We start from the raw sequence: 26,577 nt of genomic DNA on the forward strand, positions 1-26,577 counted from the left end.
TTTCTCTCCATCCCCCTTTCTCTCTCTGTCTCTTTCTTTCTCTGTCTCTATTTCTCTTCTCCCTGTCAGCCTCCCTATGTCTTCGCCTATCTGCATACAAAATATTATATGCCATGCTTTCCTCTCTCTCGGGCACCTTCTGACACATTGGTGAGGGTGCTCCCCCTGAACTTGGGCAAACCCATAAACTCACACCAGCACTTTGGCACTCCAATAGGGGTGCATTCTCTTAAAGGACTTCTTGTTCTGATCATTTCCTCAGCAGAGATTTTTTCAACAGGTAGCTCAATACTAACAATGTTGTAAGCACTTCTGTTGCCAGCCACATTATACATGACTGGAGCCAGGGGAACTCTATCCTCCACTGCCTCCACAATGCTTGGAGAACAGATTAAAAGGACTCAAAGGCCATGGAACTGAAGAGTCCTTCCCCATCCTTCGCTTCTCCTGAAAACTGGCCAGTTCTGGGCTGCATTTTCACAAGTTCCCTTTTTTTATTCCCCATGTGACCCTAATGGCGCATGTCAATGGGCTACTCAACTGGATCAGGAATCACACCTGAGGACCATGCTGCCCTCGCTTGGTCCTGCGGAGGCCACTATTCAGGGATTAGGAGCAAGACCTCAGAATGATTTTGAGCCCCGTGTAGCTCGCTCGCCTTCCCCCAAATCCGATTCACTCCGCTACCTAACTCGGCACAGCCCGGGGACTGAGCTTGGGCCCTTTGTGATGTGCATCACACTCTGCAGTCCATTTACCAGCCGAGCCTTTGGCTGTGCCTTGCCTCTTTGCTGCTGCGCTGGCTGTGTGACTTTGTAAACGACAATTATATGGCTCCCACTGTTTAATGTGAGATAACGCGAGCTTCCTGCCTTGGCACTCAGAGATAACAGCCTCCATTGATGGGGAGTGGACAGTGCAGTCATGTGAGAGCAGGCACCCCTGACCCACTGATGTCACTGGCCTCTAATTAACTCCCTCTTATGGTGTTGTTACAATGGTGCCAGTGTTTGGTTGGTTAGCTGAAATTGTTGATGCTAGTTGCATGTGACTGTTTATGCTAGATCTAATCTGCATGGTTTGCTGTAACCTCTATTGATCCCACTTTCTCCTCATTTTGCCTGGAGCTGGCAGCTGGATATAGGACACACTGATTAACAGCAGGTTTACAGTTTCAATTTTCTTTGGTTTCTTTTTCCACTTTCTGTTTTAATTCCATTGCGATTCACATTTGAGCCCTCTCGCTCCATTTCCAACATTTAGAGCCAGTCTATGCCTGGGATCATGCAGCTAGTGAACCAGGTGGTCCACAGGCATCACCAGGCCTTCCCATCACAGTGACCTCTGCAAGTTCCCATCTCAGTCAGCTGCCACTCTTCCATTCAGACCATCCTGACACTTTGTCACAGTTTTGGCTTCAACACGCCGCATGGTCTACCTTCCCCACCTTCCGAGGAGATCACTCTTCAGCACAACTCGTACATCCACCATAACCTTGTTATGTGGTTCCTGTGTGCTTGTCACTCTGTGTCTATGGCCAGTGTTGGTCAGTCTGTCCTTGTGTTGAGCACCTTATGTTCCCACACAATGCTGGTCCTCATCAGGAGTTGCTTTAAGTGATTAGCTGATTAACCTATCTCACCTTTTCTTTCCCTCTGGAGTATCTTAGACCACACATCACCAGCCAAGGGAATGGTCACTCCACCTGATGACTGCAGTGAAGGGGTGTAGGATTAGTTGGATGACCCTATCTCCTAGTCCGTAGGGGTGAAGTAACCATCATCTGTTTTGCAACAGCTCCTCACAAAAGTACTGTGAACATTAAACGTGGGCAAACCAAACCCATGTGCCATCAGTGTGTGGATCTCCAGGAAGTTAATGATCCATCACTAAGCTGTTGTTTGATCTCATTGAAATAATGCGTGTAGTTTGGGCACCAGTCCAATCTTCAGAAGGACATTGATGGTTCGGAGTAGAGCAATGTGATGATTCTTGGAATTGTGTTTAAAATTATGAAAGGATGGGACTGGATAGAGAGAAACAGACTGTTTCCAGTGGCTGGTCACAGATACAAAACTAAATGTCAGAGACTTAGAACAGAAGGCGGGAGAAATTTCTTCACACAGAGAGCTGTCAGACTGGAATTCACATTCGGTGTTAGTGGTTGAGGCAGAAACATTGACACCATTCAAGGTTAGATTGAATGGGACATAAAGGGATAGGAGAACAGGTTGGGAAAATGTGATTCGAGCTATTTGCTTGTGGTAGAGGGTAAATACCAACATAGACTGATTGGGATGAAAGGCCTGTTTCATTGTTGTGATTTTTAATGAGCTGTGAAGATGGTTTAAGTGGAGATTGATAAAAAGGAAATGAAGCTTTAATTATTCTCATCTTGGGTGGTTGGGAAGGAAGACTGAAGATGTTAGCATATTTTTGGTTCTGGATTTCCCTTCCCCCCCACCAATGCTGAGCAAATGTGTGTAGGGCCGCAAATTTATAATTACCAGGCCATTCCTGCCACCCGCCATTTTCCCCTAGTCTGGAAATATGGTGGGTTGTGATCCGGAACACACTTAAAGTGTCATTAGGTTTGCCATTTCAATGTCTCCCCCAAAAACAATTTTCCCTTGGGTTGCTATTTTCCTTGAGGCAATGGGCTGCTGAAGGCTGTGGGAACCATGCCAAGCAGGTCACTTTGTGAAACTGTGGAATCTGGAACCTTTTGACAATTAAGTTTAAAAGCTCTTGCCAACTTCAACTATCATAATTAGATGTTGTTTGAAAAGTTAGGTATGTTTTTAATGCTGGGGTTAATCATAGGACTCTGTCCTTAAAAAGTAAATGACCAGTAAATTGACCAGCACTGGGAATGTTCAGAATGCATCAGAGTACTTTCACTCTGGGGAAAGTGCTGTTCTGACTTGCCATACTGTTGAATGCAGATATTAACGTGTGTAGGGGACTTTGTAGTTTGATTTAATGTCCTGACATCTACTGACCCTTTGAAGCACTTTCCAGTGTCCACTAGGCACGGAAACAATGAGCTGTATAATAACACAGGCAAGTCTTTGAAATGCTCATGCAGCTGTCAAAATAAGCAAACAGTTGTTCAAAGTCCCTTTGAAAAAATTACCCCTCTTACAAGCTCATAAAATGGTCAGTCAAACACAGCCATTCATAGTCCCATTGAAAAAAGGCTTTAATCTACTTAACATTTCCTAATCTTGTCCAAATAAGTGAACAGGTATTGAAAAACCACTTTAAAGAAAGATTACAAGCCCACAAGGCTATCTTCTTTACAGCAGTATAAACATTCCCCACAGGGCTGCATCCATTAGTGAGTCTTGAAACTCAGCCAGGCATTCGTAATGAAATTCCATCTCTCAACTGTGTCAAAAAAGCAGGCCGAACAGATGTCCAGACATCTATTTGGCAGATGGCCTTATTATGGGGTATGGGGGCTGAGGTGGGGTGAGGCCAATGAGGACTACCAACCATGAATGTTATTGGGCCGATGTCCCAGAAACTGGAGACGAGCCTTCTAGCCTGCCTACCTTGATATCCATCCACCTCTGTGGCTGCCTCAGACCTGCTTCGGATATTTGTGGAGCCTCCTCCTCCAGTTAGTTGTTTATTTGTCCACCACCATTCACGATTGGATGTGGCAGGAATGCTGAGCGTAAATCTGATCTGTTGGTTGTGGGACCACTTAGCTCTGACTATTGCATGGCCCTTGAAGTGGCCAAGCAAGTCTTTCCCCATGTGATGAACTTTGGGTTAAAGAGCAGTTGTTAAAATGAAAGATAAGATCTGGAATGATTGATATTCATCATTAAAGAAAAGCATGTAGACCCAATTCCTAGAGAAGTGGCTGTTGGCCTGGACAAAGCCCCAAAATTGGCCACTCGTCGCTGAGGCTGACATTGCCGGTTTCTACTATACATCATTGATCTGAGTCACAAAAAGGAGTCTTGAGCTCTTGAGGAGGTTGGTTTAACGCTTTTCATTTTGGTTCTTGTTGGGGGAGGGGAGATGCTTGACAATGAAAGGTATTGTCATGGTAACGTCACTCTGTGAAGTGAGGGATGATGGGATAATTAAAGGCACGGTGCCATTTTAATTTGGATTGCAAGCCACTTGTGCGTTCTGAATCTGATCCCGAGTTATCCTGGCAGCAAACCCGTGGAGCCAATGAAAATCTTGGCCCTATTGGGCCTAAGGCTGCGACAAGGGAGCCGGGTTTGGTGGCTGGAGCTATCTAGGAGATGACGTCCTTTCCAAATTCAAACCAAATGAGCAGCGTTGTTTTAAAAAAAAGGTTTAAATGCATCTGCATCTTGGCCTGAGTGAGTGATTCTGCCACAAACCATCACTCATTTGTCATTTTAAAAGAAATCCCAAGGGGGCAAAAAGCATTTTAATGTCAGATTACTAGCAAGTCTGGCCCTCCAGGCTAAACCCACAACAGAGAGACAGGATGTAGAAAATTAATGGGAGCTTTATTGTGACTTAAGCCCCACATCAGAGAACAATTTAAAGGGCAATTCTTTTGTCACTTGAAACGTGACTCTTCAAAAAGGTTTTTTCCTGTCTCTCTTTCTCTCCGTGTTTCCTGAATTAGTCTCCTAGATTAAATGATGAAGCAAAGCAGTATATTTCAGGTCTAAATATCCTATGTTTCCCTAAATCATTGAGCAGGTGAAATTATAGGTAGGCCCTAAAGCCTAGCCTTACGCTAGAAGGTTGGAGTGGGAGCTTTTCTATTTTGTTTGTTTTTTTTTTAAAGTTTTCTTCTGTGACCTTACTGACTGGCCCAATCTGCTGTTCAAGTCTGCAGTTGAAGCTACTTTGGCCACCTTTACAGGTGAAGGGCTGGGTCGGGGGTTGGATGGGAACAAAAAGCACATCAAGGGGTGATTCAGTCTGCCTCTCCTGAGCTGTAATTGGACCCCTCACGGGTTGTCTTTACTCAGCCCCGCCTTCCTCCTTTCACCGCAAGCCTCTTCCTCCATTTTATATTCTTGTTTCGGCCATTATCCAAAACCTTTCTGAATGCTGGACTCAAGTTAGCATCGAGTGCCACTTGTGGTGAAACGTTTCCTCGTTTCAATAACTGCATGAAAAGGCTTCTCCTAATCTACCCGTTTATGTATCTGATGTTTACCAGGAGATCACGGCCTCTACAATTTATAGACCCGTGGAAATTATCTAATTTATTGTTTTGGACACGTCTTTTAAATCTCTCAATTTTCCAAGTTAGAGAGAATGTTAACCCTGGCTTTTCTCTTTCATTGTAATTCCAACCAGTCATTTCTGATGTAGTTCTGGTAAACCTGTCTCCAGGGCTAAAGAAGCAAAAGAAAACCATTGACCTCACTGCAATATTGTTGCTTAATGTGAAGAAAAGCAGAGGAGATGTCCCTGGTGTACTGGCCAATATTTATACCTCAATCAGCACCACATTCTCTGGTCATTGTCTCATTGTTGTTTGTGGGATCTTGCTGTGTGTAAACTGGCTACCATGTTTCCTACATTGCAACGATTCTTCATTGGCGGGAAAGCACCGAGGGACATGCTGAGGTCATGGGAAGTGTTATATTATTGCAGGTCTTTCTCCATTTGTGTGGCTTTAGCTTTTTCAGACTGTTGGTACATAGGACGAGATACATCATTTCCTCTCTCCCCACTGGCTCCAGCTTATTTTCTCATTTCTACTCCAGACACCCAAGCTGTGTTCTTTGGCTGAACTTGAGAAGCATGCTCACGTTGCTGCCTCTGTTTGATGATAGAACTGCTCCACTTTTATTACAGGGCAGATTTTACCGGCGGGAAAGAGGATAAAATGGCCAAGCTGTCAGTTCCCCACCCCCCCCACCCACCCCTTGGTTTAGTTGGGCTATTCTTTTTGAAATGGCTGTTTCAATATTAGTTCAATCTTTTCTTCAGCTGCTTCAGATTCAAGGTCTAAACCCCAAAGTAGCAGTCCTATCCACCACTTTCAGATCAGGTGAAACACACCAGTACAGAATAAAACTCCCCCCTCCACTGCTCCATCAACCACTCATAGGGTGGGTACAGCATGGGCTAGCTGCAGACTAAAGCTCCTTCTTTATAGTCCCACGGAACAGATATGCATGGGTTAGATAGGGAGTAAATCTCCCTTTATACTGTGCCAGCAAACACTCCCAGGGCAAGGACAGCAGGGGTTAGTTACAGGTTAAGCTTCATATCCATGGCATGAGTTTGGGAGTTCAGTGTGAACCTTGAACCTGTTTCCTATCCCACAATGGATGTTTTCCCTCTGCGATTGCACAGTTTGCATTGATGTTTCCTGATTTTTAATGCATGGGATTGAATTACTGCACAGTTTGACTAAACATATTGCCATTTTATGTTGCATTTAAAACTGAGTGAGGGTTGAACCTATTCAATTGCCCTTTAGTTGTACTTCTGTTCTCCTGACCTCTGTGGAAGGCAAGCTGTCCTGCTGGGATATAGTTGTGATGAGCCTGATAGGACTGATAGCTCTTTAGCGTATGTTACCCAAGTGACTATTCACTCTGGATGAGCCAAGACAGTGAACGTTTTCAGGCTCTTTGACTGTAGATAAGACATTAAAGACTAGCCAAATCCTGTTCTTTTCTGATGCACATACACATGTCCTTTCCAGCAGGAGTCTTTAGGTAGCAAACTGGAGCAGGAGGGGTACTCGGAATGATATTTCCCCTCACTAACCTGGGGCACTGAGGCTGAGGCAGTGCGTAGCATCCTGGCTGCAATCTTGGCTGAGTTCAGCGAACCATGGGGCTTTCTGGTTTATGCTGTGGAATCTGGCAGCTTGTTCAACCACTAGGCCCTGGGGGCAGGGAGCCGGGTGGAGGGGAAGCCTGTGTCCAGCCACTTTAATATGCAATAACTGTTTCCCATGCCCACTGATCAAATAAGAGTGGGAAGGATATCCGTATGAGGACGTGCAGGGGTGGGAGTGGACAAGGAAGCAGAAGGAGGGAGCAGTTTAAATGTGCAAAGGGAAGTTTAGCAGTTTCATTTACCCATTTCCAGTGCTGTTGGATCTGTCAGCCTTACAGCTAATGAGCATCAGAAATGTTTCATTTCGAATATAGTGACTGGCGTGTGACTGCAGGAAGACTTGTCAAGGAAGGCCACTCTTGCGTCACAGTATCAAGTGCAATTTAATTTCCCTTCCTTCCCTAAACCAGCTGCCTTGTGTTAGACTACCAGCTGCAGCAGGCATCTGGCACCTCACCCTTAATGGTCATTCTTCATTGTCACAGTCCAGCCTGATGCATACACACACTCAGAATATTTTTCCAGCGGCATGCACTGGGAACTCTAACCGGTTCTCCTCGTCTTTACCTGGGGTTTTGAGAAACTGTGGTGTCCAGCTCACCAGCATTGGAACCTCTTCTATACTTTCGTGAGGTGCCAGCATTTGTTGCCCCATCCCTGATCCCACCCCTTTAACTGAGTGGCTTGCTAGGCCATTTCAGCGGGCTTAAGAGTCAGCCACATTGCTATGGGTCTAGAGTCACATGGGGTAAGGATAACCTTCCATAAAGGTAAACCTGATGGGTCTTTACAACAATCAATGATAGTTTCATAATCACATAATTTTATAATTCCAGATTTATAATTGAATTTAAATTCCACCAGCTTCCCATAACAGGATTTGAACCCATGTCCCCAGGGTATTAGCCTGAGTCTTTGGATTACTAGCTCATTGATATTACCACCACACCACTGTCTTCCCTGGACCCTGGTCTATGTATATTTCTTATTGGTTGCTTAAGATTTGTTACCCTGGTGGTTTGCCAAAAAGGCTGTTCCCTCATTGGGGAATCCCAAATCAGAACACAAAATCCTGTTTGTAGCGGCACTTGTTGATCTATGCAGCATTGAAGGAAACAATCTTATAGCAAAAAGCAAAAGATCATATAGCCAATCAGCCCATCATTCTGTGCTGGCTGTTTTTAAGAGCTCTCCAGCTAATCCCATTCTCTTTCTCTTACATTGTAGCTCTGTTCCATTTCAAGTATTTATCTGATTCCCTTTTGAAAGTCACAATTGAATCTGCTTCCACCAGCTTTTCAGACAGTGCATTCCAGATCATAACCTGTTTCGTGAAAAAAAATTCCTCATCTCCCCTCTGGTTCTTTTGCCAATTGTTGTAAAACCTGTGTTATTAGGGTTGCTGGCCCCCTGCCAATGAAAGTATTTTCTCTTTATTTGCTATTGCAAAACCTTTCATAATTTTGAACACCTCTATTAAATCTCCCCTCAACCTTCTGTGCTATAAGGAGAACAGCCCCAGCTTCCCCAGTCTCTCCACATAACTGAAGTCCCTCATCCCTGGAAGAATCCCAGTAAACACCCTCTGTGTCCTCTCCGAAGGCCTTAACATCTTCCCTCATGTATGATGCCCTGAATTGGATAAAATACTTCAGCTGTAGCCTAACCGGTGATGACTCATGAACATATAGCACAACTTCCTTGCTTTTGTGGCCTTTGCCTCTGGTTACAAAGCCCGAGAATTCCATACGCTTTTTTTTTAAACTAACCTTATCAACTTGTTCAGCCATCTTCAGAGATTTGTTTAAGTGCAACCCAGGTCTCTCTGTTCTTTAAAATTGTGCCACTTAGTTCATGCCCCTGCTTCTTTTGCCTTCCAAAGTGCATCACTTCACAACTCTCTGCATCGTTGCATCTGCCATGTATACATACATCAGTCCATTTCATGAGTCCATGTTCACCTAATGTCTGTTACTATCCCTTTCAATTTTTACTTTAGTTCCAGGTTTAGGGTCAAAGACAAACTTTGAACAATACTCGCCCCCCACATGCAAGTTATTAAGTTACCGAGGCTCCTTGTTACGCGTCTAAGTGGCCATGCTAAGGGCACCCTGGCTGTAGGCCTGTTGTAACTTCTGCATCGGACCCGGGCAGTGTTCAAGAATCAAACCTCCAAGCTTCCTGCTTTGTGTGACTCAGGTGTTTACCTCGCCCAGCGAATCATCAGTCAATTGAAAAAAAAGACTGGGGAGTTTTTTTCTCCGTTAAGTGACTCGCAGTTGGGCACAAAGGAAGCTGAAGGAGGGACAGTAAAAGAAAAAGCTGAGTGCCTTGCTGCACCCTTAGGACAGCCTCCAGGGGCTGTGTTTGAAAAACGGGGTGGAAAATCCAGCAGGATTTTCCCTCTGGTCCCGCCAAAGCCAATGGACTTCTGGATGGCTCGCCATGTTTTCGATCCCCATCCCCACCACAGCAGGGCTGTAAAATCCCACCCACGGCCTTTCTTGCGGTTTTGTGGGCGAATGCAGAAGCCAATTTGCACGAACTAGGGTCCCACATACAAGAAATAAATAATTAAGAAAGAACAACTTGCATTTACTTCGTGCCTTTCATGACCTCAGGACTCCCCAAAGTGTTTCATAGCCAATGAGGCGTAGTGGCTGTTGTAGAAAATGTGACAACCAATTTGCGTGCAGCAAACTCCCACAAACAGCAATGTAATAATGAGCAGGCATCCCTGTTTTCGTGAAGTCAATTGAGAGATAAATATTGGCCAAGACGCCAGGATAGCTTCCGCTCCTCTTCAGATTGGTGAGACGGGATCTTTTACATCCACCTGTGGCAGGGTGGCCAACGCTGTTTGGAAAAAAATAAGGGCCCCTTCTCCGTGTGGGTACTGGTGAACCTGTGAGAGCGGCGGTGGGGCTGGCGAATATTCTGCTGGGGAACCTTTTAAAGTGGAGGGGTGGGGCGGTGACAAACCTGTGAAACCGGAATGGGGGAGGGAGGAGGGCTGCTGGTTTTTGGGGGAGGGAGGAGGGCTGCTGGTTTTTGGGGGAGGGAGGAGGGCTGCTGGTTTTTGGGGGAGGGAGGAGGGCTGCTGGTTTTTGGGGGAGGGAGGAGGGCTGCTGGTTTTTGGGGGAGGGAGGAGGGCTGCTGGTTTTTGGGGGAGGGAGGAAGGCTGCTGGTTTTTGGGGGAGGGAGGAGGGCTACTGGTTTTTAGATAACCTGTATGAGCAGGGGTTCCGGCAAAGCTATAAAAAGGGAGGGGTGAGGGGGAATTGATGGAGGTCCCTGGAGAGGCTGGCCAACTGGGTGAGTGGCGGGGGGGGGGGGGGCGCTGTGGTGTGGTGGGCGGCTGCTGGCAAATTGTTCAAGGGAGGATGAGGTTGGAAATTCTTTGTGAGCAGGGTTGCAGGGGGTTGGGGGGCAGAGGGAAGGGCTTGTGTATGACTAGCATGGATTTTGATGCTGCTGTTCGATGGATCGAAGCCACATGACAGCCACGAACACCGGCTGCGAACCTGCTGCGCCTGATGCATGCACAAGAACAAGACCTGAGGGACCAGACGCACAGGGCAAAGCACATCCTGGGAGGGCCTGTCCCGGGACACAAGAACAAATTACGGGGCGGTCCCAGGAAATCCGGGACGTTTGATCACTCTGACCTGAGAGAGCAGGCTGCTCCTCAGTTTAACGTCTCACTTGAAAGAAGGCACCTCCAACAGTGCAGCACTTCCTCAGTACTGCGCTGCAGTGTCAGCTTAGGTTTTGGTGCTCAAGTTCCTCTGTAGAACTTGAACACACAACTGTCTGAGTGCTTCCAACGGAGCAACAACTGACACCTCAGATCAAACAGGCAGCCTGTTTCTGATGATGCTGTTTGAGAGAGTTGGTTAGGACACTATTTCTACTTTTAGGATAACACTTTGGGATATTTAATGTTCGCTTGAACAGGTAGATTAGACCTTGAACTGTCCAAACCATGATTTTTCTGACAGGGCTGTGCTCCTTCAGTGCTGCGCTGGAGTGTCGGCCTCGATTATGTCTTAATGTTAGTATTGATCAAGGTAAGTATTGTATATTGGAGACATTATCATGTATTATCCATCTATCTAATTCATACCCCATAAGCTTGTGTAGATTTAGAGGGCTGTATACTTTTTAAAAGGATTTTCAACCTTGTTTTAATTAAAAGGTTTCTGCTCCATGATTTTTAAATTGAGCTTATCCATTGAGGTGATGCCCCGTGTGGATGTTCCCTTCCGTGACCTTACCTAGTTAGGTACCATTCACATATGAGGCACACTGACCATGCAGGTCTCAATTAACCAGTCTCATTGGGGTTGAAGATTTATTGGTAAGCCCTTTGGTCTCCTCGGGCTAAGTGAACCTGGTGTTGGCCATGGCTGACGAGAGGATTGAGCCCTGGCCCTTCCTTCTAAGTTCACTTCAGTAGCCTGAGCTCTCAATAAATTGAACAGCCCTCCTGAAAACCACTGTGAAACATGAGCGGTAATCATCTAATTTCTTGCTGCTCTGTTCTTTCAGCTGATTTCTGAGGAACCTGGAGAGCGTTTGAAACAAAAATGAGCTGGAGATCTCATCACAGCTTTGAAGCTGCAGTCATCAAATACTCTCAAGAGGATGAGGGCTAATGGTTGTTTTGTCAGGAACAGCTGGCTACTGTTAGCTTGCATGCTTGTGTACGGTATGTCAGTGTACCTGATACCAAGGAGGCAGCTTGGCTTTGAAACCCCCATGCACCCCTGCCCCACAAGCTCATGGATCAAGCCCTGAGGTGAAGAGAAAATTGATCCAGAGGATTGTGTTTGAGGACTGCGTAACCATCTGGTTGAAGCCTTAATTCGTAGGCCTCACACGCATGGAAACAGGGCCTGCACCTCTCAACCTCTCAGCCAGCAATGTGATGGGGAGGAGAAATAATGATCAAATTGGTAAGTTAAAGGATCCAATGTTTCAACTCCCAAAGGCTCCATCAGCAACAGAATTTTTGAGGACTGTACCCACTCAAAATATCCAAAACAAAATGGCCACTCGCACAATTACAATTGTCAGGGGGAGGAGAAAGAGAGCTTTTTATTCATTCTTGAGATTTGAGCATCGCTGGCAAGGCCAGCATTTATTGCCGATCCCTAATTGCCCTTGAGAAGGTGATGAAGAGCAGCCTTCTTGGACAGCTGCAGTCCATGTGGTGTAGGCACACCCACAGTACTTTCTGGAGCAGTTTGATGCAACTGAGTGGCTTTCTGGACCATTTCAGAGGGCAGTTAGGAATCAATCGCATTGCTGTGGATCTGGACTGTATGTCAGACCAGGATGGCAGATTCCCTGCCCTGAAGGGCATTAGCAAACCAGTGGGCTTTTACAACAATCTGGTAGTTTCCTGATCATTATTAATGAGACAAGTATTTTACTCCAAGTTTATTAATCAATTAGCTTTAAATTCTCCCAGCTGCCATGGTGAGATTTGAACTCTTGTGCCCAGGGCATTAGCCTGGGCCTCTACATTACAAGTCCAGTAATAGTAGTGATGGGGTGATGGTGGTGTAGTGGTAATGTCACTGGACTAGTAATCTAAGGATTCAGGCTCATGCTTTGGGGGCCACAGGTTCAAATCCCATCTTGGCAGTTTGGTGGAATTTAAGTTCAATTAATATATTCAGAATGTGAAGCTAGTCTCAGTAATGGTGACCATAACACCTATCACTGATTGTTGGGAAACCTGTCATCCTTACCTGGTTTGGCCTACATGTGATTCCAGACCCTCAAGTGTCCCTTTAGCTCTTAACTGAGCAAGCCACTCAGTTCAAGGACAATTGGGGGTGGGTAGCAAATGCTGTACTTGCCAGTGTTGTAAGATTTTTTGAAGAAACATTGCTACTAGGCTACTGTCCCCAATTGCTCAGCACTGCGGCCAACAGCATCCCTGGCCTTGACAACATATTGATGAGGAGAAATGCGGAAATATTGCATATACTCATATAGAAGTTGATCTCGTGTAAAAGTCGATCCCATAATGTTTGGCCTAAGAACATAATTTTTCCCATACCTTGTGTGAGCGTTGTCCCTAGCTTTTCAGGGATTAAAGCACAGAAATTAGAAAACCAAAGTATAATTCTAGAGATGTTAGTGATTTGATTTCATTGTAAATATATAAATACTAATGAAAATGAATACTGGTAAGTAAATGCTTAAAACATTTCTACACTTAAGTTTTGTTTTTATTTATTCAAATTATTAAAGTGAGCACTTTATGAATCATATTTAATATGAAGCCTTTAGTGTTCATTTTTACTTTATTCCATTGCAATGGCCTTCTTTGACCCAAATCAAACACACATGTCAACATTAAACATGGAAACATTGCCGATGTAGAAGTTGACCCCATGGCTTTTGGCCTTGAAAAATTGATCTTAAAAATTCTACACGAGTATATGCAGTAGTTCGTGTCCAGGGTTTCCAACCCTCCAGGATTATCCGGAAAAGCTCCAGGACCTAAAGATTAATCTCTTAGACACTGCTGCGAGCAATCCAAGAGAAAAATCACCAGGCATTAAAAAAATGAGAGTTTTTAAATCTATTGTCTTTGAACACCTGTTTTTCGGTTGTTAAAAAAAATGGAGATGGGGAAGCAAGGACTATTTGACTGGACAGGTTGGTTGGCAGCGGGAAGTCATGTGAAGGAATCGCCGATGAGTGTCCCCAACCAGTGTTGACAACCCTACATGGATTGCAGCGGTGCTCCTAGTGACGAGCATGGATGGTAACGCTAAAATGATAGCTGGTTTGGCAAGAGAACAAGGCTACCATTTTATTTTTATTGCCCAAGGGCATAAGCCCAACAGTGCCAGAAAGTCCTGATTGGTTGTCATAGTTGTTTAATATTGATGAGGTAAGAGAAATGTTTGCAATAGAGCTGGGGAGATTGGGGGCTTAGCCAGTGCATTACTATTGTAACAGAGCACCACCTTCACAAGAAGGTCTTTGATAGAGAGACTGAAGCCTTTTAGCTTTGGGGCAGTGGATTTGGGTGCAGTTTGGACTGTTGGGAGAGAACACATTTGAGTAAATGTGCCTCGTACAGCAGTTGAAGATTCAGTCAAACACAATAGCGGAAATGATTTTCCTTATAATGTTTTTTTAAAAAATAACTTCCTGAAACAAAGCCTTGGGGAGAATAATTACAAATGGAAATGGTAGCAGGTGAGTTGATCAAATGCAGTTTAGATTTGTCAGCTGGATGCCAAGACTCAAAGGATTATTGCCGGCATTAAAATAACACTGAGCAGATAACCTAAGCTTTTATGTAATGCTGTCATGACAAGAAGACCAATTCCTGGGTCCCTCAACAAAAAGGAAGATTTTTTATGGGGGCAAAATTAATTTAAAAGATAAAAAGAAAGACTTGTATTTATATAGCGCTTTTCATGACCACTAGATGTCTTAAAGCATTTTATAACCAATGAAGTACTTTTGAAGTGTAGCTACTGTTGTAGGAGACACAACAGCCAATTTGCACAGAGTAAACTCCCACAAGCAACAGTGTGATAATGACCAAAACATTTGTTTTGGTGATGTTGAGTGAGGGATATATATTGCCAGGACACCATGGATAACTCGCAGGTTTTCTTCACCTGAGAGAGTAGATGGGCCCTTGGTTTAACATCTTATTTGAAAGATGGCACCTCTGACAGTGCAGCACTCTTGGGTACTGCACTGAAATGTCAGCCTAAATCGTTGTGCTGAAGTCCTGGAATGCGACTTGAACTCACAAACTTATGATTCAGAAGCACAAGTGAGCCACAGCTGATGCTAAGACAAGCTTGCATTTATGTAGCGCTTTTCATAGCCTTAGAAGTCCCAAAGCACTCTGTAGCTGAAGAACTACTTCTCAAGTGTAGCCACTGTTGTAATCTAGGAAACACCAGCAGTCAATTTCCAAACAGCAAGCTCCCATAAACAGCAATGAGATAAATATCCACATCATCTGTTCAAAGTGTTGGCTGAGCTATAAATATTGGCCAGGGCACTAGGAAGAAATTCCCTATTCTTCTTCAAAATAGTTCCATGGGATCTTTTACGTCCATCTCAGAGGGAACATCATTTAACATCTCATCTGAAAGACAGCATCTTTGAGAGTGAAGCACTCCCTTGTAACTGCACTGAGGATAGCCTTTAAATGCAGCAAGTTAAAGGCTGACCTTCCTAGTATAGCACAGTGCTCACAACTTAATTTTGGCACAGGCTGACTCTCTGTCAGGTTTAGGTATTGAAAGGCGTGAACATCATTCTGGAGGAGATGCTCATAAGCACGGGGTGGGGAAGTCAATGTCCCCTTGAAGCTACACGATTGTGGGACCACACAGCAATCCACAATGTAACATGGAGTGAAACTAACAAGTGGCACACGACCTGCGTTCCTTTAACATGTGCAGTGGTGGGGTGGAGGGGTCAGGGGGTGTGTAGAATCTCAAATGAACTGAGCACTGCAACAAACAGGCCGTGAGTGAAAATAAATTAGAGGGAGCGTTGAAGGTGGTACACCTTATTAAGCAGTTTGGGACATCTTATACCTGTTACTGACTGTGTAGGAAAAGGTGAAGTCTTGTTTGTAAATGACCTGCCAGCTTGGGTGACTTATTTCCTGCAAACTACCGAGAACCTGCAGTTCCCATTAATCTGATTCCACTAACACTGTTGCGTGGACAATAGAGTAAACAAGTGACCCATCTCCCAGGCCTCGGGTCTTCTTGAGCTGGTTGGTAGGAGGTTTGCAGGGGTGGCCTACCCGCTGCTGCTTGATAGTTTCTTGTTAAATGCTCCCTATTGACTTAGCGAGATAGGGAGCTTGCTGTTTATATGTCTGGAGTGTGGTTCATAGACCCTTCCTTTGCTTTGGGATCCCGTTCCATCATGTGCTTTATTCAACTGAGACTGTGATTTTGTTTCAAGAAACATCCTTCAGGGAGTAAAGTAGGTTGAGGAACTCCCATTCCCCTCACGTTCCAACTACCTTGGCTCGCCTACATATCCTCCTTTCCTCTCTAAGTGACCAATCTAAAGTAAAATTGAAGAGGAGACTTCATGGAGATGTATAAGAATTTAAATGGTATAGATTATTGTTTCAAAGTACGCAGGCCACAACATAAATTTAATCTAGGGCAACATAGCTTTGAAAGCAATGTTAGAATTTCCTCATTCCAAGAGTGATAAATATTTGTGTTCATTTACTGTGTGAATTAGTGATAGAAGCAGTGATACTAGGTACACTGGAAGTGTGGCAGAATGCCACATTGGGAAGGAAGGGTCTTCCATTCTCAAGATTTGCATTTATATGGGAACTTTTATGACCTCAGGATACTCCATTGTGCTATACAGCCAATGAAGTGTTTTTAAAGTATAGTTACTGTTGTAATATAGGAAATATGGCCACCAACTTGTGCAGAGCAAGCTCTTATGAACAGCTATGTGATAATGACCAGATAAACTGTTTAAGTGGCGTTGGTTGAGGGACAAATATTTGCCAGGACACTATAGATAACTCTCCTGCTCGTCTTTGAAACAGGGTGGATGTTCCTTGAGATCTTTACGTTCACCTATTTAATGCCTCATTTGAAAGCAGCACCTCAGTACCTGCACACAAAGCAGAATAAATTATCACAGAATCACAGTGCAGAAGAGGTCCTTTGGCCCATCGAGTCTGCACCGCCACATGAGAAACACCTGACCTACCTACTTAATCCTATTTACCAGCACTTGGCCCATAGCCTTGAATGTTATGACTTGCCAAGTGCTCATCCAGGTATGTTTAAAGGGTGTGAGGCAACCCGCCTCTACCACCCTCCCAGGCAGTGCGTTCCAGACCGTCACCACCCTCTGGGTAAAAAAAGTTTTTCCTCACAGCCCCCCGAAACCTCCTGCCCCTCACCTTGAACTTATGCCCCTTTGTGACTGACCCTTCAACAGCTGCTCCCTATCCAACCTGTCCATGCCCCTCATAATCTTGTACACCTTGATCAGGTCGCCCCTCAGTCTTCTCTGCTCCAATGAAAACAACCTAAGTCTATCCAACCTCTCTTCATAACTTAAATATTTAATCCCAGGCAACATCCTGGTGAATCTCCTCTGCACCCCCTCCAGTGCAATCACATCCTTCCTATAATGTGGCGACCAAAACTACACACAGTACTCCAGCTGTGGCCTCACTAAGGTTCTATACAACTCTAACGTGAACTCTCTACTTTTGTAAAATATGCCTTGATTGATAAAGGCAAGTGTCTCATATGCCTTTTGCACCACCCCACTAACATGCTCCTCCGCCTTCAGAGATCTATGGACACACGCCAAGGTCCCTTTGTTCCTCAGAACTTCCTAGTGCCATGCCGCTCATTGAACACTTCTTTATCAAATTACTCCTTCTAAAGTGTATCACCTCACACTTTTCAGGGTTAAATTTCATCTGCCACTTATCTGCCCATTTGACCATCCCATCTATATCTTCCTGTAGCCCAAGACACTCAACCTCACTGTTAACCACCCGGCCAATCTTTGTGTCATCCGCAAACTTACTAATCCTACCCTCCACATAGTCATCTATGTTGTTTATATAAATGACAAATAATAAGGGACCCAGCACAGATCCCTGTGGTACGCCGCTGGACACTGGCTTCCAGTCACTAAAGCATTCTTCTGTCATCACCCTCTGTCTCCTACAACTAAGCCAATTTTGAATCCACCTTATCAAATTACCCTGTATCCCATGTGCATTTGCCTTCTTTATAAGTCTCCCATGTGGGACCTTGTCAAAGGCTTTGCTGAAATCCATATAAACTACATCAACTGCACTACCCTCATCTACACACCTGGTCACCTCCTCAAAAAATTCAATCAAATTTGTTAGGCATGACTCCCTCTGACAAAGCCATGCTGACTATCCCTGATCAAACCTTGCCTCTCCAAGTGGAGATAGATACTCTCCTTCAAAACTTTCTCCAAAAGTTTCCCCACCACTGACATGAGACTCACTGGTCTGTAGTTCCCTGGCTTATCTCTACAACCCTTCTTAAATAGCGGAACCCCATTAGCTGTTCTGCAGTCCTTTGGCACCTCCCCATGGCCAGAGAGGAATTAAAAATTTGGGTCTGAGCCCCTGCGATCTCCTCCCTTGCCTCCCTCAGCAGTCTGGGACACAAATCATCTGGACCTGGAGATTTGTCCACTTTTAAGCCTGGAAACACCTCCAATACCTTGTCACTCTCTATATCAACTTGCTCAAGAACGTCACAGTCTCTCTGCCCGAGTTCAATACCTTCATCCTCATTCTCTTGGGTGAAGACGGATGTGAAGTATTCATTCAACACTCTAGCGATGTCCTCTGGCTCCACTCATAGATTGCCCCCTTGGTCACTTATGGGCCCTACTCTTTCCCTGGTTATTCTCTTCCCATTGATATACTTATAGAATATCTTGGGATTTTCCCTACTTTTACCAGCCAGAGCTTTCTCATATCCCCTCTTTGCTCTTCTAATTGCTTTCTTAAGCCCCGCCCTACACTTTCTGTACTCCACTAATGCCTCTGCTGATTTGCTTACCTTGTACCTGCTAAAAGCCTCTCTTTTCCTTCTCATCGTAATCTGAATACCTCTGGCCATCCATGGTTCTCTGGGCTTGTTACTCCTTCCTATCACCCTTGAGGGAACATGTTGAGCCTGTATCCTCCCCATTTCCTTTTTGAACAGCCCCCCACTGTTCCTCTGTAGATTTCCCCACAAGTAACTGTTCCCAGTCTACCTTGGCCAAATCCTGCCTTATTTTACTAAAATCCACTCTCCCCCAGTCTAAATAATTTTTTTTCAGCTTTTCGATTTCTTTGTCCATACTGTAAACTTAAACTGTACCATGTTGTGGTCGCTATCGCTAAAATGCTTCTTATATGGGAAGAATTCTCCCCCTGTCAGAGGGGGAAGTGCAGAAGCGGGCGCTTGCAGGCGTGTCTCCGATATGCGCCACCATTTTACATGGGCGGGCCAAGTAAGGCATGCGTGCGAAGGAGCGCACTCATCTCCCTGAGGCTAAGTGCTGCCTCAGGGCGATTGGTGGCAAATTTAAAAATGGCCAATGTACAAAAATAATATTCCCCTGACATGGCCCCTCATTTGACATTGTCACATGAGTTGGGACATGTCCATCACTTTTAATCAAACCTTATTAAATTTTTAAAAACCCTCATCCTGCCCATGCCTGAGGTTTTATGCTTTTCTGAAGCCCGCCAGGGCTCCCGGCCTGCCCGCCAACCTTAAGGTTGGTTGGGCAGGTCAATTAATTACTTGAATTACTTTTTAAATGGCCTCAATAGGCCGTTGACAGGTTGGCGGGTGCACAGCTAATTCGGCTGCGCCCCCGCTGACCTGAAAATTGAATTGACATGGGGTGACATCAGGAGTTTTGCCCGACATCATCCCACGTGTCGGTGAGCAGGCCCCACCCCACTGCTCGCCGACTTCAATATCCTGGCCTATGTGTTCAAGTCTCTGAGTGTGGGTTATGAACCCACATCCATCTGACTCAGAGGCTAGAACGCTAACCATTGAACCACAGCTGACAGCAGGGATAATGGAATGGCCTTCACTTGTGTTTACCACTTCCTTGGAGCCAGATTAGAAGACATTTTGCAGCTGTCCTGGTATAAAAAATGTGGTACAGCCAGGGCATCAGATTCAAAATTACGAGAATGAATAGGGAAGAAATCAGTACTGAATGGATTACAGAAAGCTCATCCAACCAGACAATCCCACTTTAGTAAATAGATATGAGGAAAATATTGGAAAAATGTGAAACGAATAAAACTACAGGAATTTCTAAGCCATGCTGGCTGAGAGTTCCTTGAACCATTAATACCATAGATATTAATGCTGAGCTGTTAAAGTTTGGACATGATTTGAGTTAGGAACCTTGTATCCTTGCAGCAATCTTTGATGTGTTTTGAACTGAATCATGGTGTGAGCCCTATTCCTCAGCCACATCTGTTCCTGGACTCGGACTCCACTCTGCTCCTCAGCCTTGCCTTGACTTATCTGATAACCCCTTGTGTACCTTCTTAGCTTTTCCCGTCCTTCCCCTTGGCCTTGCTCCTTCCTTCCCTTCCACTCCCCTAACCCTGCCCGTTCCCTTCTCTCCTTCTCCCTTTCTCTCCTCCTCCCTGGTCTTGTCCACCCCCTCCTCTAGCCCTGCTCGTCCTCAATTCATCTTCCTAGATTCCTTTAAACTACACTACATAAAGGACATTGACAAGCCTTTCATCCCACTACTTGCATGTGAGCAGCTAATGGCTGCTACACTTACCTACATTTCAAAGTGTTCATCAAAAGCCAATCTTTGAGGCACTACCTGGGAGACTTGATAAGACACTATATTAATGCTAGTTCTTTCTTATTAAACCTGGACCAGAGTACTAAACTCATTATTCAAGCACAGCGCTACAGGATATTTCTAATTATTCTCCAATAATGTTTCCTGTTGGCTTTGGCACAAACTGAAAGGTGTCAATTCTGGAGAAAGGAATACTTGCTCCCTTTGCTAAACCAGCTACCATTTTACCTCAATGACTGGTAGCAGTCCAATAGATATCTCTGTGCTGTAGGTCAGTGCCCATGAGGAACAGAGTTGAATACATTACTTCATTGAGAAGAAAATAAGTTGCATTTATATAGTGCCTAGTGTAACCTCAGGACACTCCAAGTTGCATTCCAACCCATGAAGTGCTTTTGAAGCATTGTCACTGTTGTAATGTAGACACAGCAGCCAATTTGTGCATAGCATGGAGCCACAAACAAGAGTAAGATAAATGTTATTTGTCCAGGACAATGGGGAGAATTGTCTCCAAAATACTGCCCTGGGATGTTTTGCATTCATCTGAGCGGCAGACTTGGCATCAGTTTAAAGTCTAACCTAAAAGATGGCACTTCTGATTATGCAATGCTCCCCCAATATAGTGCTGGAGTCTCAACAAAGAATTCCTGCAAAATGGTTACCTGAAACATTAGCTGCAGTAGAGGAACATATAATATATGGGATTCAAGGTCACTGTGCAGGCACACCCATCCAGTGTCCCTAACCAATTTTCCAGCTATTAGTAGCTCGCTAGATACCTCAAAGGTTCTGATAGTCCTGGACAAGTACGACAAACTCCATCCCAAGGCCCTGAGTTCAAACTAAATCTTGCTCTCACTTTACTGGTGGAGTGGCAGACACAAACCAAGCTGTCAGGCAGCCGTTGTCAAGCTGAGATCAAAGTGATTGTTATTATTAGAACATGACAGGCCCTGACTAGCAGCCGACTGATTACTGACTCATTGCAGGTCTCATCTCTTGCTGCTTGTCAACATGGGAGGAGATAAGAGTGGAGTGGTATTCACTAGAGAGTTTAAAGCAGCTGCATTGGTCATGTCTCAACCGTTGTTCAATGTCATTCAAGGAATATCTTGACCACTAAGGACCTCAGTCAGTGTTGGGAGAACTGGTTAGCGCTGTCATTAGATTAGCACCAGGCAGAGAAGCACTGGCCTGAACGATTTGGCGGCTCGGCAAGGTGGGAGAGCCTGTCTTTCGCACGTCTGTATTATGAGGTCTTCTCTTGGTTCTTTAAAATCTAATTCTCTACACTCCTTCCCTGAATGCTTACAGCAGGCCTCAGATTCATGGGTACTTGAAGCCCCTCACTCCTAACCCCGTCCCTTGACAGAGTTGCACACCCCATAGATACTAAGGTGAGGACATTTTCTGCTTTTACGCCCTTTGTGTCCAGTATTGCATGCTCCAATGTTGTGCACAGACGTCCCCTCTTTTCGATCCTCCCCACAAGTATTTCAATGTGGTCTCCCAGTGTGCAACAGTGAGCACCACGATTGTCAAAGTGGGGTACATTGGCCTTTGTTAACCTGTGGTCCTCAACAGCTGAACCTGTCCTGCTAGTATCTTCACACACACACTCGCACACGCAACCTAACAATCACAAAATACAAATGTATGAGAGTGGTCATTTGGCCCATCTTAATTCACCCCTGGAATCCTGATCCACCCGTGGCTGCACCTCATTGTTTCTTAAATAATTCCAAGGTTTTCACCTCCAGCACTCTTTCTGAATTCCATTCCACATGTTGATCATTTTGTGTCAAGAAGAACTTCCTGCTATCAATCCTAAAATTACCTTTAACTAGTTTGAACTGTCTCCAAATATATTTTCCGTAACAGTCATAAATACCTCTATAAGATCACCTCTTGCACATATTCTTTCCACGCTGAAAAGCCATTGTCTATCCAGTCTTTTCTCATAACCCAGAGCCTTGACACTAGGAATCAGTTTCTGGTCTTTCTCTATATTGTCCCTGGTACTTTTATGTCTGCCTTGGGCCTCCATGACCAGAACTAGAGATAAAATTAAGAGCTGCCCAGAGTCTGTACAGTTTGATCTTAGTTTCCTCTGAATTGTGATCAGGAGTTTGACCCATGACTAATTGAACCTACCACCATGGGCAGGGAATGCTGAGGATAGCTGCTGCCAACAACATGATAGTGCAAAGTTCCTGTTTCTTTACCTTTGTTTCACATGAGAGAGCCGAGGCAAGTTATATTTACTAAAAATTTGAGTGGATTTCACACACCCGGTACCTCTGCACTTTAACCAATGCATATGGCAGACTGGCCATATGGGTAATCAGGACACTCTGTAACACTATTATCAGCATCTATCTCACAAAGTACACACAATAGACTAAACCATAAGGCCTAAGACATAGGAGCAGAAGTAGGCCAGTTGGCCCTCGAGTCTGCTCCACCACATAATGAGATCATGGCTGATCTGATAATGTTCAACTCCAATTTCCTGCTTTTTCCCTGTAACCCTTGATTCCGTTACTGATTAAAAATCTGTTTATCTCAGCCTTGAATATACTTAACCACCCAGCCTTTACAGCCCTCTCCGGTAAAGAATTCCAGATTCACTTCCCTCTGAGAGAGAAAATTCCTCCTCATCTCTGTCTTAAATGGGTGACCCCTTACTCTGAGATTATGCCATCTGGTCCTAGACTCTCCCAGGACCCTGTCAAGCCCCCTAAAAATCTTATATTTTCAATAAGGTTGCCTCTCATTCTTCTAAACTCCAATGAATTCAGGCCCAAGCTACTCAACCTCTCCTCATAAGAAAATCCCTCCACACCCAGGATCAACCTAGTGAACCTTCTCTGGACTGTCTCCAATGCCAGTATATCTTTCCTTGGATAAGGGGACCAAAACTGTTCACAATATTCTAGGTGTGGTCTAACTAGAGCATTGTATAGTTTTAGCAAGACTTCTCTACTTTTATACTCTATTCCATGATGAAGGGTCAGCTCCATTGTACAGGAAATTGGCAGATTTGAACATGAGTTAAACCAAGAGGTAGTAATTAATAGATGCCAAAGGATGAAAGGATTCGTATTTACATTGAGTCTTTAACATCCTAAGGGTATCCAAAAGCACTTCACAATCGATTTAAGTACATTTGAAGTCTAGTCACTGTTGCAATGTGGGAAGCGCACATTGCTGTTTGTGGGACTTTGGTGTGTACAAATTGGCTGCCATGTTTCCGACATTACAGTGGTGATTACACTTCAAAATACTCCATTAGCTGTATAGCATTTGGGAAGCATTCGGGAAGGTCTGAGGTGATGAAAGGTGTTATGCAAATGCAAATCCTTTATTTGTTCATTTTTTTTAATATAAAGAGACTCTGCAGATGTCCCCATTGGAGGAGCTGACTTAGAAAAGTTAATACTGCTGTTGTAAAGGGGCTGAGTGAGAAAGAGTCAATCACTCAGCACTAGGTTTAATGATAACCTTTATTGATGCTTATTACACTCCCTTTAACATATGTTGAAGTCGCTGACTCACTATAAAGCTTCACCTGGTGCTGTCAGCACAACTCAACATGCAAAGCTACAATTTAACAAAAAGAAATGAACAGCAAAGTGGAAAGAAAAGACTGGTTGTGTTAATAATAACTCTTGCCATGATTTAAAAATAGATGTGGGAAATGTCACTCCCCCTGCTTAGATAAAACACCAACCTCCATGAGTTCTTGCCCCATTATTTGACACGCTCGCCAATCATGTTTAACCTTTGCAAATCTGAGTTGAGGCCACTTTTGAGCACCCCATGCCCATCATAATGTACAAACCATTCAGCACAGTTGAATATCCCTCGGCCTGCCAAGCCTATGTTGCAAGCTAGGACTGAGTTGGAGGACAAAAGGCTGAGAGGCAGGACCTCACAACGACAACTGGGCACTCATGGCCCACCTCTGAATCGTGTCAAGTTCACACAGGAACAGAATGTGTTGTACAAAGAATGTGTAATCTCTCTGGTGTGTGTGTGTGTGTGTGTGTGTGTGTGTGTGTGGGGGGGGGGTGGGGGGAAGAAGAGAGGGAAATAAGTCACCAGTTATAGTTACCCCAAATTCAGCCATTCGCTGCCACTCTGCCCTCCCCCATCTTCAGCTATTTTACATTCCGCATTGGATTAAATTCTGGCACCGCACCAAACACCCGAGACCCTTTATTCACTGCGGTTTAAAGGAAAAGGAAAAAATTTACATTTAGACCGTGTCTTTCATGACCTTGGAACTTCCCAAAGCACTTTACAGCTAATGAAGTACTTTTGAAATGCAGTCCTTGTTGTAGTGTAGGAAGCATGGCAGCCAATTTGTGCACAACAACCTTCCACAAACAACAATGAAATAACGCACATATAATCTGTTAGTAAGGTTAGTTGAGAAATTACTATAGGTTAGAGTATTGAGGAGAACTTTCCTGTTCTTCTTTGAAACAGTACCGTGGGATATTTTGTGTTCACCTTAAAAGGCAGACACCTCATCTGAAAGACAGTGTCTGTAACGATGCTGCATATTAATTGTATATTAATTATGTTTAATTGTTTGCAGGTGGTGGACATAACTGGGGATTCTCTTGAGCCCCTATAAATAAACACAGACTAAAACTATAATTGTGGGGTCAGGAGATGCATGCTTATAATGTGTAACTCTGTAAATAACTATAAATGTACAAATGTTGCCTCCAGTCTCATGCTTCACCTACTGGCTTTCTGGAATAGAACAATGCATTCCCTCACTATTACATTGGAGTGTCAGTCTGGATTATGTGATTACATATCTGGAGTGTGATTTGAACCCACAAACTCCGACTCAGAGGCTAGAATGTTACCAACTGAGCCCCTCGCAGATCACAGGAGGTGGTTGCTTTGGGCAATGCCAGGCCTGTTGGCCAACATGTAGAGCTGTGTGTTGTGCATCCAGCACCCTGCACCTCATCTAGCTTTGAGTCCCTGTCCACCAGGCCCAAAGGATGTTGCCAGGTAATAGGCTTGACTTATTGCACTGGGCCATGTCTCAACTTTTGGATTTCCTACTCGGGCTATCACTCATGCAATACAAAAGATACTTGTAAAACCAAAGTGTTGATGCAGAAGAGCACCAATTGCTTGCGATTGACAAAGCCTGTTCAAGGGATTTGGTAAGGAACAAGTTCTCCATTTCTCTGATCTCTTGCTTGCAAGTTCTGGGTTACCACCTAATCTCTGTCAACAGGGTGGATGACTGGATGGAGCGTGGAAGGCAGGACTAGCATCAAAAATTTTCTCCACAATTTACACCCTTCCCACCTCCAACACAACTCTTCCAATTTAATGAAATGGTGTTTGTTGATAGGTTCATGCAAGTGCCAGTCTTCATGTGCACATATAGAATGTGAATGTTCATAGGCCTCGGGGAGGGAGGGGAAAGGCCAATAGAGAGGCTTGCTTTCCCTCTCACTTATGCTGTCCAGCTTGGGTCACAATGTGACAACTAGGAGTGGGATGACGGCTGATTTTTCTCCCCCACAAGTCAATACCCAAAGTCTAAGGTTGTTGAATCCCAATTGCTGTACTGGAGGGGTTTGGCTAACTCTGGGATTAAACCTGTGATCTGCTGCACTGCACAGCAAAGTGTCTTTACCCACTAGACCACTGTGTTGTTGCCAATGAAAATTCACCATACGCAGCTTCCCCCATGGTTCAGTAACATAATCCAGTGAATAGATGAGCCATATAGATCAGGGGGATCACAGGTTTGATCCTCTAGTCTATGATGCTTTACATACCCTGAGGTGGCAGTCAGAGTGCCCTGATTGTTTTAGCACATAGGTTGAAGAGGTGGTTAAAGGTTGCCAAGCTCCTTGCTCCTCATTGGTTTTGAATAGCACCGTTGGAAAAGCTTGTAATTGAGCCGGGCTCAGCTTGTGACGCCTTCTGCAGTCGAGTACTCAGCCTAACACAAACAGCCATTGGAGAATGTATCAGAGGCAATTGGTCCTCTTAGTAGCTTAACATGGATTGCTTGAAAGAGAGGAGAAAAGCTGATAAGGAGGAGCACAAGAAACCCTTTGTACCTAATCATTCCACATGGCGACACAGGAATATGTATTCTGGAAATTTACAGATCACTCACAAACTAAACAATCCAGTGCTAAACCAGTTGGGCGGCAGCCATGTGTGAACTTCTTGTTTTTAGTTAATGTGTGGATGCTGAATCTGATTGCTTTGTTTATTACTTTCTGCCCAGTATTTGTGACAAATGGAAACGTAGAAATGGCTAAGTAATAAAAGAACAAGGCCCATTTAATTCACCTTCTATCATGCTGGTAGTTACAT

At 44.5% G+C, this 26,577-nt stretch overlaps 1 protein-coding gene and 1 long non-coding RNA gene across 2 annotated transcripts in view; one reads left to right on the plus strand and one right to left on the minus strand.

Annotated features, from left to right (window-relative positions):
* Nucleotides 1-8,969, minus strand: part of LOC121269643 — a 38,788-nt gene extending 29,819 nt beyond the window's left edge. The window contains exon 1 of the long non-coding RNA XR_005941381.1: nt 8,583-8,969. This is a non-coding gene — a long non-coding RNA (uncharacterized LOC121269643). The remainder of the gene's footprint in view (nt 1-8,582) is intronic.
* LOC121269636 (glypican-1-like) overlaps nt 1-26,577 on the plus strand; it is a 186,050-nt gene that overhangs the window by 46,953 nt on the left and 112,520 nt on the right. The gene's annotated exons all lie outside the window — the stretch shown is intronic.

The sequence above is a fragment of the Carcharodon carcharias genome, chromosome 2 (genome assembly GCF_017639515.1).
Source record: "Carcharodon carcharias isolate sCarCar2 chromosome 2, sCarCar2.pri, whole genome shotgun sequence".
Classification (NCBI taxonomy): domain Eukaryota; kingdom Metazoa; phylum Chordata; class Chondrichthyes; order Lamniformes; family Lamnidae; genus Carcharodon; species Carcharodon carcharias.